This window comes from Moschus berezovskii, chromosome 2 (genome assembly GCF_049115385.1).
Source record: "Moschus berezovskii isolate FMDL1 chromosome 2, NW_MosBer_1.0, whole genome shotgun sequence".
Classification (NCBI taxonomy): Eukaryota; Metazoa; Chordata; class Mammalia; order Artiodactyla; family Moschidae; genus Moschus; species Moschus berezovskii.
Window position 1 is genome coordinate 69869103 of NC_142461.1, and position 15638 is coordinate 69884740.

Consider the following 15638-nt stretch of genomic DNA (forward strand, 5'->3'; position numbering starts at 1 on the left):
CATGTAGAATGCCTCACATATATCTTTATTGCTCAATAAACATGAACAGCCAACTAATACTCTATTGATTTGGATCATATTCCATACACTAAAACATTTAAAAAACAATATTTTATCTTTAATAGAAGGTGACAACTAATGGTCTCTAAGTTCTATTAATAACTTAAAACAGGGACAATTAGGTGACTTTGAAAAGAATGTCAGTATTCCTTCACTCAAGAATACAATAAGTTAGGAAAGTTTAAGCTGGAGAAAGTATAGAGATACTATAAATTACAAAATTATGCAAATTATTTCTCTGAAGTCAGCTGTGCTACTCTGATTCTTCTTGTCTTAATGTTTCCTAATCATTATTTCAAACATATTTCAAACATATTTTTTAAATGGGTGCTATGACATTCAGGCAAAGGATATAATATACTAATTGTAATGTATTAAAGAATACAATAGATAGAAAGAAAAGTTATAGAATCCTAATAATATATCACATTAGGATTTCTGGATAAGTTTTCCTACTCAAGGTCTAATATGATTTATTCAATATAATATTTATAAGATAGGTTGATTAGACTCCTCCCAGTAGCAAATTACTTAAGTATAATTTTTGCTAATATTCCATTGCTGCTAAGTCACTTCAGTCGTGTCTGACTCTGTGTGACCCCATAGACGGCAGCCCACCAGGCTCCCTGTCCCTGGGATTCTCCAGGCAAGAACACTGGAGTGGGTTGCCATTTCCTTCTCCAATGCATGAAAGTGAAAAGTGAAAGTGAAGTCACTCAGTCATGTCCGACTCTTCACGGCCCCATGGACTGCAGCCTACCAGTCTCCTCAGCCCATGGGATTTTCCAGGCAAGAGTGTTGGGGTGGGGTGGTAAATATTAGAGAGAAAACTCTAGTTAATAGAGTTAATATTTTAAAATATAATATAGACATTTCAAGTATTTTTGTCAGTGATATGATTTCATATCTGGCATAGGCCAGGGTATGGTTACCAAGAACTTTGCAATTTTTACGTTTTTAAAAAGAAAATATAAAGACCACTATTGCTTCATAAAAAAATTAAACTGGCTAAATCTTTAAGTATGAGGAAAAAATAGGACTAATGCTAATGGTCCTACTATTAGTCCTACAATACTAATGCTGCAAAGATTAAATTTTCTTGAGCCATGATCATAAGTTGGTATGACATCATTAGTTTAGTATTGCCGTAAGTAATTTCAAAGAAAATAAGAGAACATAGGTTAGTAATGAAAAATAAAATTATTTGTTGAGATTTAATGTACTCTGCTATATTCTTCGATAATATCAAGTTTGATATCTACTTTCTCTTATTTTCTATCTTTGATAAAATCATAATATATAAATAGTGTAACATTTATTTGCTTTTTTCATCTTAACAGACTTTCAATGCAAGGAATTAGACTAATATCTTTTCTGTCAGACCTGAGTTTGATCCCTGAGTTAGGAAGGTCCCTTGGAGAAGGGAAAGGCTACCCACCCCAGTATTCTAGCCTGGAGAATTTCATGGACTGTATAGTCCAGGATGTCGCAAAGAGTCGGACACATTGTGCGACTTTCACTTTCACTTAACTAAGTGTTGTTCATAAGAGATTTAACCTGTAAAAACACACGATGGCCAGTTAAATTTAAATATCAGATACACAACAAATATGTTGTAATCTACAGAAATAATGACAAACCAGATAACAATATGAAAATAACATAAAATAATATAATAGCCTATACAAGTCAGTGAACTACAACTAAATGTAAATATGCATGAATCTGTAATACGCATAATATCATTGACCATCTGATGCCTCTATTAAAAGTTCAAAACCAACCAAGACTAAAAAAATGTGTCATTTAGGCAAACATATATATAACCAATCTGAGTTAGACATTCAACAAAAACCCAAGGATTTAAAAATATTTTCCAGAGGGAATTAGTTGAAAAGTTGAGCTGTCATTTGTTTATTAACTTTCATTTTAATGGTCCAAAGCTGAAAGTCATTCTTTATTTTTCACTTTATTAGAAATGCCTATTAATAGAAAGTGAGAAATTTGTGGGTTGTAGGGTGTGTGAATGTTTTACTTCACACAGAATCACAAACTGTTACCCAAAGTATAAAAACAAATTACCCTCCTGTCAGCAATGTTTAAGAGGCCCTGTTTTCCACATTCTTTTCAATTCTTGGTGATGTTAAACTCTGCCAGTGGGATAAGTACAGAATACTATCTCTTTGTTGACCATCCTTTTTCTGTTTGTAAATTATGTTAAGCATTTATTTATTTATCAATGATATGTGTTTCTGTGTTTCTTTTGTGAACTGTGTTTTTATATCGTTAGCTTATTTTTTCAATTAAATAGGAAGAGTTGTTATATTAATTACACACTAATATTTTTCAACTAACTAATGATCTTCATGGATTATAATAGATACAAGATACAAACAACAAAAACCATAGAATATGACAATTCGGAGGAAGAATCTGAATATGAAGCTCATTTGAAAAACTAAAGAATAACAAGATTCAGGCTTTCAGTTTTGAACAAAGTATTTCTTGAGTATATTACCAGACATACTATTTCTCCTCCTACTCTGGAATCATAATAAGTTGATTCTCCACTTCCTTCTCTTTTTGCAGTATCCACTTAATAAGCAGATATATTATAAATGGCCCTAATCTGCCAAATCAAAGGACGATAGTAAAAGAAAAGAGTAATTTCAGATTTACTTCCATGGTGACACAGAACTTTCTGCTTACTTGGGGAAAGAAAAATGTCCTGTAATCAAATCAACTCCAATGGAATGACAATAAGGAACAATCAGAGGTTGCCTCCTGCTCAGTGTCTTGAGCCTAACTCCCAAGCTCTAAAGAAACAATTTTTCTATTATCATCCAATAGTCACAATTGGAAACACTTCTGGGTCTCCTCAACTTTGCCTAGCAGCTGTTAGAAATGCACCAAAAAAAAAAAAAGCATAGATATAAAAATGAGTTGCCATTTACTAATTTTGCATTTTAATGACCAAAAGCCATAAGTTACTTCTTATATTGTCCCCTTTATCAGAAGCGTTTATTAATAGCTTCAATATTTTTAATGAAATGTGCAGAATGCAAAGATCAATCTATTTTTTTTAACAAATTTTCAGTGTTACATTAAGCTCAAAGTGTGAAGAATGTGTTGTTTGCCTATTTCTATTTTTTAGTATTAATTTTATTTCACTTTGACAACTGAGAGAAAAATTAAGGGATATACTTCTAACACTTTATAGGGCAGATGATTGTTTTGTTAAATAAATAGTTAAAGTTAAATGAGGTCATTATAGACATTTATTCGTGAATCCTCCCACTGTTCCTCCTTCACTAACACTCGTAATTCATTCCTTCTTCCACCAGTTAATAACAGATACAGGTCCTTGGAAAAGACCCTGATGCTGAGAAAGACTGAAGGCGAGAGGAGAAGAGGACAGCAGAGGATGAGGTGGTTAGATGAGGTGGTTAGGTCCAACTCGATGGACATGAGTTTGAGTAAGTTCTAGGAGTTGGTGATGGACAGTGAAGCCTGACATGCTGCAGTCCATGGGGTTGCAAAAAATTGGACATGACTGAGCCACTGAACTGAATAAGACCTATGTAATACAAAAAAACTTTAACTGAACTTTCTAGATGGCAGTGAATGAATCATTCCAGTATGATTCAAGGTAAGTAGAAATATGTAATGATAAAATTTTGCCACATGGGTGTCACTTGTAAGTCCCAATTTTAAAAGTTTATGAAAAGGAATTCATAGACAAATGAAATGATTGTCAAAGTATATATGACAAAATAATGCTCAATCTCAATCATAATTAAATAATTGCAAATCAATATAAAATTAATTACTATTTTTCATCAGTCAAAGTTGTAAGGTCGGACCTCAGTGGCCATTTTGGCCTTTTCCCTTCCCCCTTTCCTTTTTCCCGCCTGCAGGAAAAAGCACTGCCGGACTATGACTATTGTGCTCTATTCTCTCTCATTCCCTCCCCTATTGCTGGAGTGTCCTTGATGTATCGGTTCCTGGTAAAAATCAACCCTCTCCTAACCTCCCCCTCCTAACATCCTGTCCAGAAACAGCATTCTGCCCAGAAACAGCAAGAACTATTCCGCTGCCTCATCACAACCTTGAGCAGATCGGGCAACCAACCCAGTCTTGCCCCGCGGCTAACTGACCTATGAGGGACCACCACTCCAAACCTTGCCTAAAGCTATATAAGTTGCCTCTTGCCTTTGTTAGGCGTGGACTTCCTCGACCTTCGCCATTAAAAGCCTGCTATACCATCTTCCTGGTGCCTGAGCCTTTTTTTGCCTAACATCACAGGGTCGTTTTGATCTTACAAAAGTGATAATGGTTAACAAGTTGGCAGTACTTAGTGATGCCCAGAGTAGATTAACAGGCAGTATCATATAACATTGGTGGACTTGCTTAACACAATTTGATACTATTAAATTTCAAGTGAACTTTTCTTTTTACCCAGATATGGTACTGCTATGAATTTAGCCCGCAAATATATTTCAAAAATGACTGCCAAGTATATTTACAGGAATATAATAGGAAATGAATATATGGCAGTACATTATGCAAGGGAATTCTACGAACTCATTAAATCATATCAGAGAAAAACAAAAGGCATCATACAAAAAGATCAATTTCTACTATTAAGTGGATGAAAAAGGTAGACCATCCATGCTGTGGAAATAAATACTTACACACATAAATATATACATATTTGAGATATATTGTTTATGCACAGATCATAGACACATTTCTGGAGAAATTTATGATGGGTGCACATATCAGGGATGGCATCAATGATTCAATGGACAAGAGTTTGAGCAAGCTCTGGGAGTTGGTGAGGGACAGGGAAGCCTGGCATGATGCAGTCCATGGGATCGCAAAGAGTAGAAAATGACTGACAGACTGAACTGAACTAAAAAAATACATACATTGCTACCCTCAAAAAGTAATATTGAGGGAAAATTTTATCTTTATTAAGTAGGGGAATACCAGACCACCTTACCTTCCTCCTGTGAAACCTGTAAGCAGGTCAAGAAGCAACAGTTAGAACTGGACATAGAACAAAAGACTGGTTCCAAATTGGGAAAGGAGTACATCAAGGTTGCATTGTCACCCTGCTTATTTAACTTATATGCAGAGTACATCATGTGAAATGCCAGGCTGGATGAAGCACAAGCTGGAATCAAGATTGCAAGGAGAAATATTAATAACCTCAGATATGCAGATGACACCACCCCTTACGGCAGAAAGTGAAGAGGAACTAAACAGCACCTTGATGACAGTAAAAGAGGAGAGTGAAAAAGCTGGCTTAAAACCCAACTTCAAAAAACAAAGGTCATGGCATTCGGTCCCATCACTTCATTGCAAATAGATGGGGAAACAATGCAAACAGTGAGAGACTATTTCCTTGGGCTTCAGAATCACTGCATTGGTTACTACAGTCAGAAATTAAGAGAGGCTTGCTCTTCGGAAGAAAAGCTATGACAAACCTAGACAGCGTATTAAAAAGCAGAGACATTACTTTGCCAACAAAGGTCCATCTAGTCAATGCTTTGGTTTTTCCAGTAGTCATGTATGGATGTGACAGTTGAACTACAAAGAAGGTTGAGGGCTGAAGAATTGATGCTTTTGAACTGTGGTGTTGGAGAAGGCTCTTGAGAGTCCCTTGGAATGCAAGGAGATCAAACCAGTCAGTCCTGAATATTCATTGGGAGGACTGATGCTGAAGTTGCAGCCAATACTTTGGCCATCTGATATGAAGAGCCGATTCATTAGAAAAGACCTAGATGCTGGGAACGGAGAAGGCAATGGCAAGCCACTCCAGTACTCTTGCCTAGAAAATCCCATGGATGGAGGAGCCTGGTAGGCTGCAATCCGTGGGGTCACTAAGGGTCGGACACGACTGAGCGACTTCACTTTCACTTTCTACTTTCACACATTGGAGAAGGAAATGGCAACTCACTCCAGTCTTCTTGCCTGGAGAATCCCAGGGACAGGGGAGCCTCGTGGGCTTCCATCTATGGGGTCACACAGAATCGGACACGACTGAAGTGACTTAGCAGCAGCAGCAGCAGATGCTGGGAAAGATTGAAGGCAGGTGAAGAGGGGGATGACAGAGGGTGGGAAGGTTCAATGGCATCACTGACTCAATGGACATGAAATTCAGCAAGGTCCAGGAGATGGTGAAGGACAAGGGAAGCCTGGTGTGCTGTAGTCCACATGACTGAGCAACTGAACATCAACAATAATACCAGAACTTTCTATGATAATGGAAAGGCTCCATATGAGCATTATCCAAATTGGTAGCCACTGGTTACACTTGGATATTGAACGTTTGAAATACGACTGTTGTAACTAAAAAATAGAGTTTTTAATTTTATTAGATTTTAAATAGTCATATGCAGCTAATGACTGTCTTATTGGATAAGCCAATATACTGTATATATTTTCCAACCATGTTTTCACTATGTCATCTTAAAAATGTCAATGAGGAAGACTAAAAGTAATATATTCTTAATTATACCAATTTTATAAAATATCAATTGTTAATATTTAATGAACACATAAATTATGAGACAAAGAATAAGAAGAAAGCCATATAACTGTAAAAACATTACACTAAATGAGAGATTGTAAGAATAAATGCTTTGTTCCTAACAAATAGAACTTACAATGTGAATTTGCCTTTTTTTTTTACTAAATATATAAGTGTATATATAAAGATGTAAGATTATCTATATAAACTGAATTTGTATTTACTATTACTTTTGGTAAGAATAGAATATGTAGATGGAATGTGTGTGCTTGTGTGCTCAGTTGCTTCAGTCATGCCTGTTGCTTCAGACTCTCTGGAATCCCTATGAACTGTAGCCCTCCAGGCTCCTCCATCCATGGGATTCTCCAGGCAAGAACATTGGAGGGGGTTGCCATGCCCTTCTCCAGGGGATATTCCCAACCTAGGGGTTGAACTGACATCTTTTAGTCTCCTACATTGGCAGGCAGATTCTTTACCATTGGCTCCACCTGAGAAGTCCAAATGGAACATATCTCAACATAAAAAAGGACATTTATGACAAACCCACAGCCAACATCATACTTAACAGTGAAAATTTGGAAGCTTTTCTTCTAAAATCAGGAATAAAATAAGGATGCCAACACTCACCACTTCTAATTAACATAATATTGGAGGTCCTAGCCACACCAATCAGGCAAGAAAAAGTACCCAAACTGGAATGGAAGGACTAAAACTGTCACTATTTGCAGATGGCATGAGCCTGTATATAGAAAACCATGAAATATTCACCAAAAAATATTTAGAGCTAGCAAATAAATTCAGTAAGGCTGAAGGATATGAGAATAATATACAGAAATCTGTTGCTTTTCTACACACGAATACGAACTATCGGAAACAGCAAGAAAGCAATCCCATTTAAATCACATCAAGAAGATTACAATACTGAGAAAAACCTTAACCAAGGAGCTGAAAGACCTATACTGTGAAAAGTATAAAACACTGATGAAGAAAACTGAAAATGATACAAAGAAATGGAAAAATATCCAATGTTCAAGGATCAGAAGAATTAATATTGTTAAAATTCCCATACTACCCAAAGTAATTTACAGATTTAATGGAATCCCTATCAGAATATCCATGACATTTCTCACAGAACTAAAACATATAATCCTATAATTTATATGGAACTACAAAAGACCTCAAATTGCCAAAGCAATCTTGAGAAAAAAATACAAAGCTGCAATAATCAGGTTCCCTGATTTCAGACTATACTACAAAGCTATTGTAATGAAAATAACATATGCTGGCAGAAAAGTAGACACACACACACACACACGGAATGGAATACAGAGCCCAGAAAGAAACCCACAAGCTTACGGTCAATTAATCGACAACAAAGGAGGCAAGAATATGCAATGGAGAAAAGACAGCTTTTTCAATAAGTGGTGCTGGGAAAATTGAACAGTTACGTATGAAAGAATGAAATTAGAATATTTCCTCACACCATATACAAAAATAAACTCAAGATGGATTAAAGGCTTGGATGGATCAAGACCCATAACCACCTGGAAGAAAATATAGGCAGATATATAATTTCTTTGACAGAAACTATAGCAACATTTTTTGGGCAATCTGTCTCGTCAGGAAAAAGAAACGAAAGCAAAAATAAACAAATGGGACCTAATTAAACTTAAAAGCTTTCACACAGCAAATAAAAGCACTGACAAAATTAAAAGGCAATCTACTGAATGGGTGAAAATATTTGCAAATGACATGACTGATAGGAGTTAATAGCCAAAATATATTTATGTATATTTGTCTTTACCAAGGAAGTTTTTCCTTTCATAACGTTCATGTTTCTCATTGGGACCTTTTCTTTTTCACTTAGATTAGCCTCATTAACACTTTTTGTAAAGCTGGCTTGGTGATGCTATAGTTCTAACTTCTGCTGTCTAAAACTTTTGATCTCTCCTTCAAGTTTGAATGAAACTGTTGCTGGGTAGTTTCCTTGGTTGTAGATTTTTCACTTCTATTACTTTAAATATATTCTGCCACCTTTCCAACCTGCAGAGTTTCTGCTGAAATAACTAATAGCCTAATAAGAGTTGCCATGACCGTAACTTGTTCTTTGCCTCCGCTGTTTTTAATATTCCTCTCTTTAACTTCGCCATTTTAATTTCAGTGTGTCTTAATGTGGTTCTCTTTGGGATGATCCTGTTTGAGATTCTCTGTGTTTCCTGGATGTGGGTGTCTGATTCCTTTCTTAGGTTAGGGAAGTTTTAAGCTATCATGATCTCAGACATGTCCTTTGACCCTTTCTCTATTTCTTCTTCTTCAGGACCCCTATAACATCAATGGTACTATGCTTAATATTGTACCAGAGGCCTCTTAAGCTGTCCTTATTTCTTTTTATCATTTCTTTTTCTTTTTTCTTTTCATCCTTATTGGTTTCCACTACTTCCCGCTTGTTGATCTGTTCCTCTGCATCACTTAACCTATGGCTTACTCCTTTTAGTGTATTTTTTCCAGTACTGTAATCTTCATCTCTATTTGGTTCATCTTTATATTGAATTACCCAGAAAGTTTGTTAGGGTTTTCCAATAACATCTTTCTAAAAAATCCAAATTTTCTAGCCAATCCAGGACTTTCTTACACTGTTAAAATGTCTAAGTTTTCATTCTTCATCAATTCTTCTCTCAAGTCTGTTGATTATCTTTATTGTAATTACCTTGAACTCGCTTTCTGTTAGATCGTATATCTCTACCCACTTCACTCAGTTCTTCAGGGGTTCTTATTCTTTTGTTTAGAACATATTCCTCTGTTACTTTGCCTAATTTGCTGATTCTCTTTCTAGTATGTTGGTTAGGTTTCCTGACCTTGGAAAGTTGGAAAAGTGGCCTTGGGAGTGGTCTTTTTTAGGAGGTAGACATCCTGCATCTCAGCAGCACATTCTCCTCTGGTCATTAGAGCTCTATGGTCTTGGGGTGCCCCTGTGTGGGCTATGTGGGTCCTTCTCTCATGGTGGCCTGCTTTAGGCAGTATGGTAAGTGTGCTAGCCTCTCGTATGATTGGTTGCCAGGCAGGCCCTGCCTTGTACAAAAAGGCTGACAGCCACTGTGGGGCCCAGTCACAAGGTGGCTGGCTGTGGAACTCCAGGGCTAGTGCTGGCACACTCCAGGGCAGTGCTAGGTTCTAGGTGGATGGCTTTTGGGCTTTTGTCTTTCCTGGATTTAGTGTTGGCCTGCTGGTGGGTTAGGCTGGCTACAGGTTCTAGGGTATCCCAAAGCTGGTAATGATCACTGGAGAGTGGGGCAGCTGGCAGAGGAGTACAAAGTGCTCACCCATCATGGATAAAGCTAGGTCCTAGGGCTAGTGCCATCTGCTGGCAGACTGATCTGGGTCCTAGGGTATTGGTGTTGAACTGCTGGTGAATGAGGCTGATCACAAAGCTAGAAGTGGCTGGCTGCTGCGAGGGCCCAGGGCCCAGAATGTTCTAGGGACCATTAATGCCCACTGATGGATAAAGCAGTGTCCCATGGTCTCTGGCTGCAGGGCCCTCCTGGGGGTCCTTGATCTAGTACCTGTATACTGGTGTATGAGTATTCTTCATGGGCTCTATAGTGGACAGGGTCATGTCCAGGGCTGGTATGGGCTCAAGGAGTCTTAAGGCAGCCTGCCTGCTGGTATGTGGGACTGCCTCCTTGCCCAGCTGGTTGCTTGGCCTGAGAGGTTCCAGTACTGATATCTACAGGCTGGGAGGTGGGGGCAAGCCAGGGTCTTATTTTAATAAGCTAGAGGGAAGATTCCAAAATGTCCTTTGATAGCATCAGTATCCACCTGGTAGAAGGAGCTCCTCAAAATGGCTGTTGCCAGTACCTGTATCCTCAGGGTGAGCTCCAGTTACCTCCTGCCTATCCAGGAGACTCTCAAAAGATCAGCAGATAGGTCTGACCTAGGATCCTCTCAAACTACTGCTTCTGCCCTGGGTCCCACAATGTGTAAGATTTTGTCTATGCATGTGCTTTACGAGTGAAGTCTTTATGTTCCACAGTCCTCTGGATCTCCTAAAGTAAGCCCCTCTGACTTTCATACATACGCTTTGTATAAATAAAGCCATACATTTTGGTGACTCCGCTTTTTGCTTTAGTATTGTTCTTTGGGAAGAATCTCTACATTTGTAATTATTCTCCCATTTGTGGATCACTCTCCTGGAGGAATGAGTCTGGAATATACACTGTAATTCTGCCCCTCCTATCTGTCTTGTTGAAGTTCCTTCTTTATATCCTTACTGTGGAAGATCTTTTCTAGTAGATTCTGGTCTCTCTCATCAGTGCTTGTTCAATAAATAATTGTAACTTTGATATGCCCATGAAAGAAGGTGAACTCAGGGTTTTCCTACTCTGCCATCTTTGTATGCCTTACCTGAGGCTAGACTTTTAACAAATAAGTTTTCCATGATTATACCAGTATGTGAAACCATCTGGCTGGTCAGAAGTTTCTGAAAACTTTACTTTGTTTCGAATCTCAAGAGGTGATATTTTGGTTATCTTTATCCAACAATTATTTGCTTGTAACATTTTTTTTTCATCAGGTAGCTCTTTACTCTATCATGGATAGAAAATAAGTTCCTTAATTTCTTGGTGGTAAAAAGATTTGTATCTATCCCACCCCAAATGCTCAGTGGCAGAATAAGTGAATATTGAACAAAAATACTACCATGGTATGCAAATCAACTGATGCTATCTCTATGCATGATAAGTCCAAAAATTTATCTCTTTGTTCCAGTCAAATCTATTTCATAATGACCTATAAATAAACAGTTGTGAGGCAGGAGATAGATGGGCCCCAAGCTGAGCAGCTGGAGTTTCTCTCCTGTGGACAGATACTCCAAAATAGCAGGAGGGAGGAGAGGCTAAACCCAGCCCAGATAAGAGATAAAGGATGACATATTCCTCATTCTCAAAGTCAGAGACATTCCTGACTACATAGAACATGTATAGAACAGCTGCTTAAAGGACCATAATGGAGGGGGTACCACCCCATAGTAAGTGACAGACTTTTTGCTAGTGTCCATCTTGGCGGAGAAATGCACACACATATGGGAGGACCCTCGGATCAACCAAATACAGAATCAGAACCAGGCAAAGCAAGATAACTGGCCAGAGGTAATCTGGAAGAAATGACCCATGTAAGTGATTCATCAAAAAAGAAAGAGAGTTCCAGAAAAATATTTACTTCTGCTTTATTTACCACCAAAGCCTTTGACTGTTTGGATCATAACAAACTGTGGAAAATTCTTAAAGAGATAGGAATATCAGACCACCTGACCTGCCTCCTGAGAAATCTAAGTGCAGGTCAAGAAGCAACAGTTAGAACTCGACATGGGAAAACAAACTGGTTCCAAATTGGGAAAGTAGTACATTAAGGCTGTGTATTTTCACCCTGCTTATTAATTTATAAGCAGAATACATCATGAGAAATGCCGGGCTGGATGAAGCACAAGTTGGAATCAAGATTACTGGAAGAAATATCGATGACCTCAGATATGCAGATGACACCACCCTTATGGCAGAAATTGAAGAACTAAAGAGCCTCTTGATGAAAGTGAAAGAGGAGAGCGAAAAGGTTGGCTTAAAACTCAACATTCAGAAAACTAAGATCATGACATCCAGTCCAATCACTTCATGGCAAATAGATGAGGAAACAATGGAAGTCTACCAGAGACAGACTTTATTTTGGGGGATTCCAAAATCACTGCAAATAGTAACTGCAGCCTTGAAATTAAAAGATGTGTGCTCCTTAGAAGAAAAGTTATGACCAACCTAGACAGCATATTAAAAAGCAGAGGCATTACTTTGCCAACAAATCTGTCTAGTCAAAGCAGGACTTTTGCGGTAGTCATGTATGGATGTAAGAGTTGGACTATAAAAAAAGCTGAGTACCAAAGAATTGATGCTTTTGAACTGTGGTGTTGGAGAAAACTCTTGAGAGTCCCTTGGACTGGGAGGATATCCAACCAGTCCATCCTAAAGGAAATCAGTCCTGAATATTCATTGGAAGGACTGATGCTGAAGCTGAAACCTCAATACTTTGGACACCTGATACAAAGAACTGACTCATTTGAAAAGATGCTCATGTTGGGAAAGACTGAAGGTGGGAGGAAAAGGGGACGACAGAGGATAAGATGGTTGGATGGCATTACTGACTCAATCGACATGAGTTTGAATAAGCTCTGGAAATTGATGATGGACAGGGAAGCCTGGCTTGCTGCTTCCCACGGGGTAGCAAAGAGCAGACATGACTGAGCGACTGAACTGAACTGAACTGAAGTGATTCAAACTACCACAAGGGTGTGACTCTCTCTGAGCCTTCCCCTATGTCAATCCACATATACTCTTTTCCTCGAATACACACTTTACTTGTTTCACTGCTTTCCATCTCTATGTGAAAATTCAAATCTACACAGCAATGGGCCAGAGCCTTGTCAATTGTCCCTGCTGGTGTAGTGGCTAGGATTCAGGACTCTCACTGCCACAGTCAGGCTTCAATCTCTGGCCAGGAAACCAAATCCTGCTTCAAGCTGCTGCAGGCTGAGGTTGGACCAAAACATATGCAGGTAACATTCCTTGGAATCATTAAAATATATGAATTTCCAATCTCTGCTTTAAGCTATTTTAATAGCATATTTTTAAAAGCTTACAAATATCTTACAGATATTCCATGTCTCTTCCAATATTAGTACATAAGTTCTCTCTTTAAAAAAAGAAATCTTAATAATCTTTAAGCATATGGCTTGGAATCATGCTTCCAATTCCTTTCTAACGTCAAACAAAGATTTGATAGAACTATTTATGAATTCTGGTGTTTTCTGCCAAGACCACTGGCAATATTCAAATTATTGACAACAGAAAGAATACAGCTAATACTTATGAAATATTTTCATAATTATGACACTGTGAATTAGCTTTGTTTGAAATAGTTCTGGGTTTATGAGATAACATTTCCAAACAGAAATGATTAAGAGCAGTTTGGGGGCTAAATCACTTCTTTCACATAACTCCTTTTCAAAAAGCTATATACCTTTAATTTCTTCTTTCATTACAAATCCATCTATTTTAAAAAACAAAAGAATGCCTTCAGACAATTATTTCAGGAAAATTATTTGCTTTTGTTTTACTTCGACAGTCATGGTCAATATTATTGTTAATCATAGTGTCTGCTCTATATGATTACACAGCTAATCATATTCATATTTAAAAAATATATAAGGGAACTGACAATATGGTGTTATCTTAATTTTTAAAATAAATTGACAGTCACATTTTTAAAAAATATATCTTATTAAACAAAAGGCTATTCTGCTTTCACATTTTAAGTAATACTTTTTCAATTGCTTTGGTACACTTTTATTACAAAGATTTTTATAGAGATCTAATCCAATTAATTATAATTGTAATTAAAGTATCACTAATCGCTCAATGAAAAAGAAATGAAACTGCAGTATGAATAAAATTTTTATTCTCCGATAGATTTTTTCCCAAGAGAATAGCCTAAGAGAGAAAATATATCTAGAACTTAGCCTAGTATGCACTTTAAAAGAACTGTGTTTAAAAATACTATCTTGGGGTTAAGAGGAGGAAATTATTAAGTGAGTACCTTTGAATATATCTGGAATCATGGTAATTTGTATTTTTTGTTTGCAGATCTAAGTTAGTTAATTAGTTCAGTTGCTCAGTGATGTCCGACTCTTTGTGACTCCATGAATCACAGCACGCCAGGCCTCCCTGTCCATCACCAACTCCCGGAGTTCACTCAAACTCATGTCCATCGAGTCGGTGATGCCATTCAGCCATCTCATTCTCTGTCGTCCCCTTCTCCTCTCGCCCCCAATCCCTCCCAGCGTCAGAGTCTTTTCCAGTGAGTCAACTCATCGCATGAGGTGGCCAAAGTATTGCAGTTTCAGCTTTAGCATCAGTCCTTCCAATGAACACCCAGGATTGATCTCCTTTAGAATGGACTGGTTGGATCTCCTTGCGGTTCAAGGGACTCTCAAGAGTCTTCTCCAACACCACAGTTCAAAAGCATCAATTCTTCGGCGATCAGCTTTCTTCACAGTCCAACTCTCACATCCATACATGACCACGGGAAAAACCATAGCCTTGACTAGATGGACCTTTGTTGGCAAAATAATGTCTCTGCTTTTTAATATACTATCTAGGTTGGTCATAACTTTCCTTCCAAAGAGCAAGCGTCTTTTAATTTCATGGCTGCAATCAGCATCCACATTGATTTTGGAGCCCAAAAAAATGAAGTCTGACACTGTTTTTCCATCTACTTCCCATGAAGTGATGGGACCAGATGCCATGATCTTTGTTTTCTGAATGTTGAGCTTCAAGCCAACCTTTTCACTCTCCTCTTTCACTTTCATCAAACGGCTTTTTAGTTCCTCTTCACTTTCTGCCATAAGTTAACTAGTTGTAAATATAAGCCACATTCCAATCTTTATCCTCACCCTCCTCCATTGAATCCTGACACCTGCTGCTGCTGCTGCTGCTAAGTCACTTTAGTCGTGTCCGACTCTGTGTGACCCCATAGACGGAAGCCCACCAGGCTCCCCCGTCCCTGGGATTCTCCAGGCAAGAACACGGGAGTGGGTTGCAAATTCCTTCTCCAATGTGTGAAAGTGAAAAGTGAAAGTGAAGTCACTCAGTCGTGTCTGACCCTTAGCGACCCCACGGACTGCAGCCTACCAGGCTCCTCCATCCATGGGATTTTCTAGGCAATAGTACTGGAGTGGCTTGCCATTGCCTTCTCCGCCTGACACCTGCAGGACTTATAAATTACTTAATTATCTGTGCTGTGAGAGAAATGTCTTTAGGGATCCTATGAATCTTAGAAGATCAGTAAATTCAAATATTTGTTAAATATTACTTAGTGGTAATTAACAGTCATGACTAACATAGAGAAGAGTAGAAAAAGACCTCAAAAGGATTTTTAAAAGATTAAACATACAAGCATAAAGATAAAATGTTATTAATCAGCACATGGAGAAAACCACAAT

General features: G+C 37.9%; 1 protein-coding gene across 1 annotated transcript in view; it reads right to left on the reverse strand.

The window, feature by feature from the left end:
- DPP10 (dipeptidyl peptidase like 10) overlaps positions 1 to 15638 on the reverse strand; it is an 822212-nt gene that overhangs the window by 404391 nt on the left and 402183 nt on the right. The window lies entirely within an intron of this gene.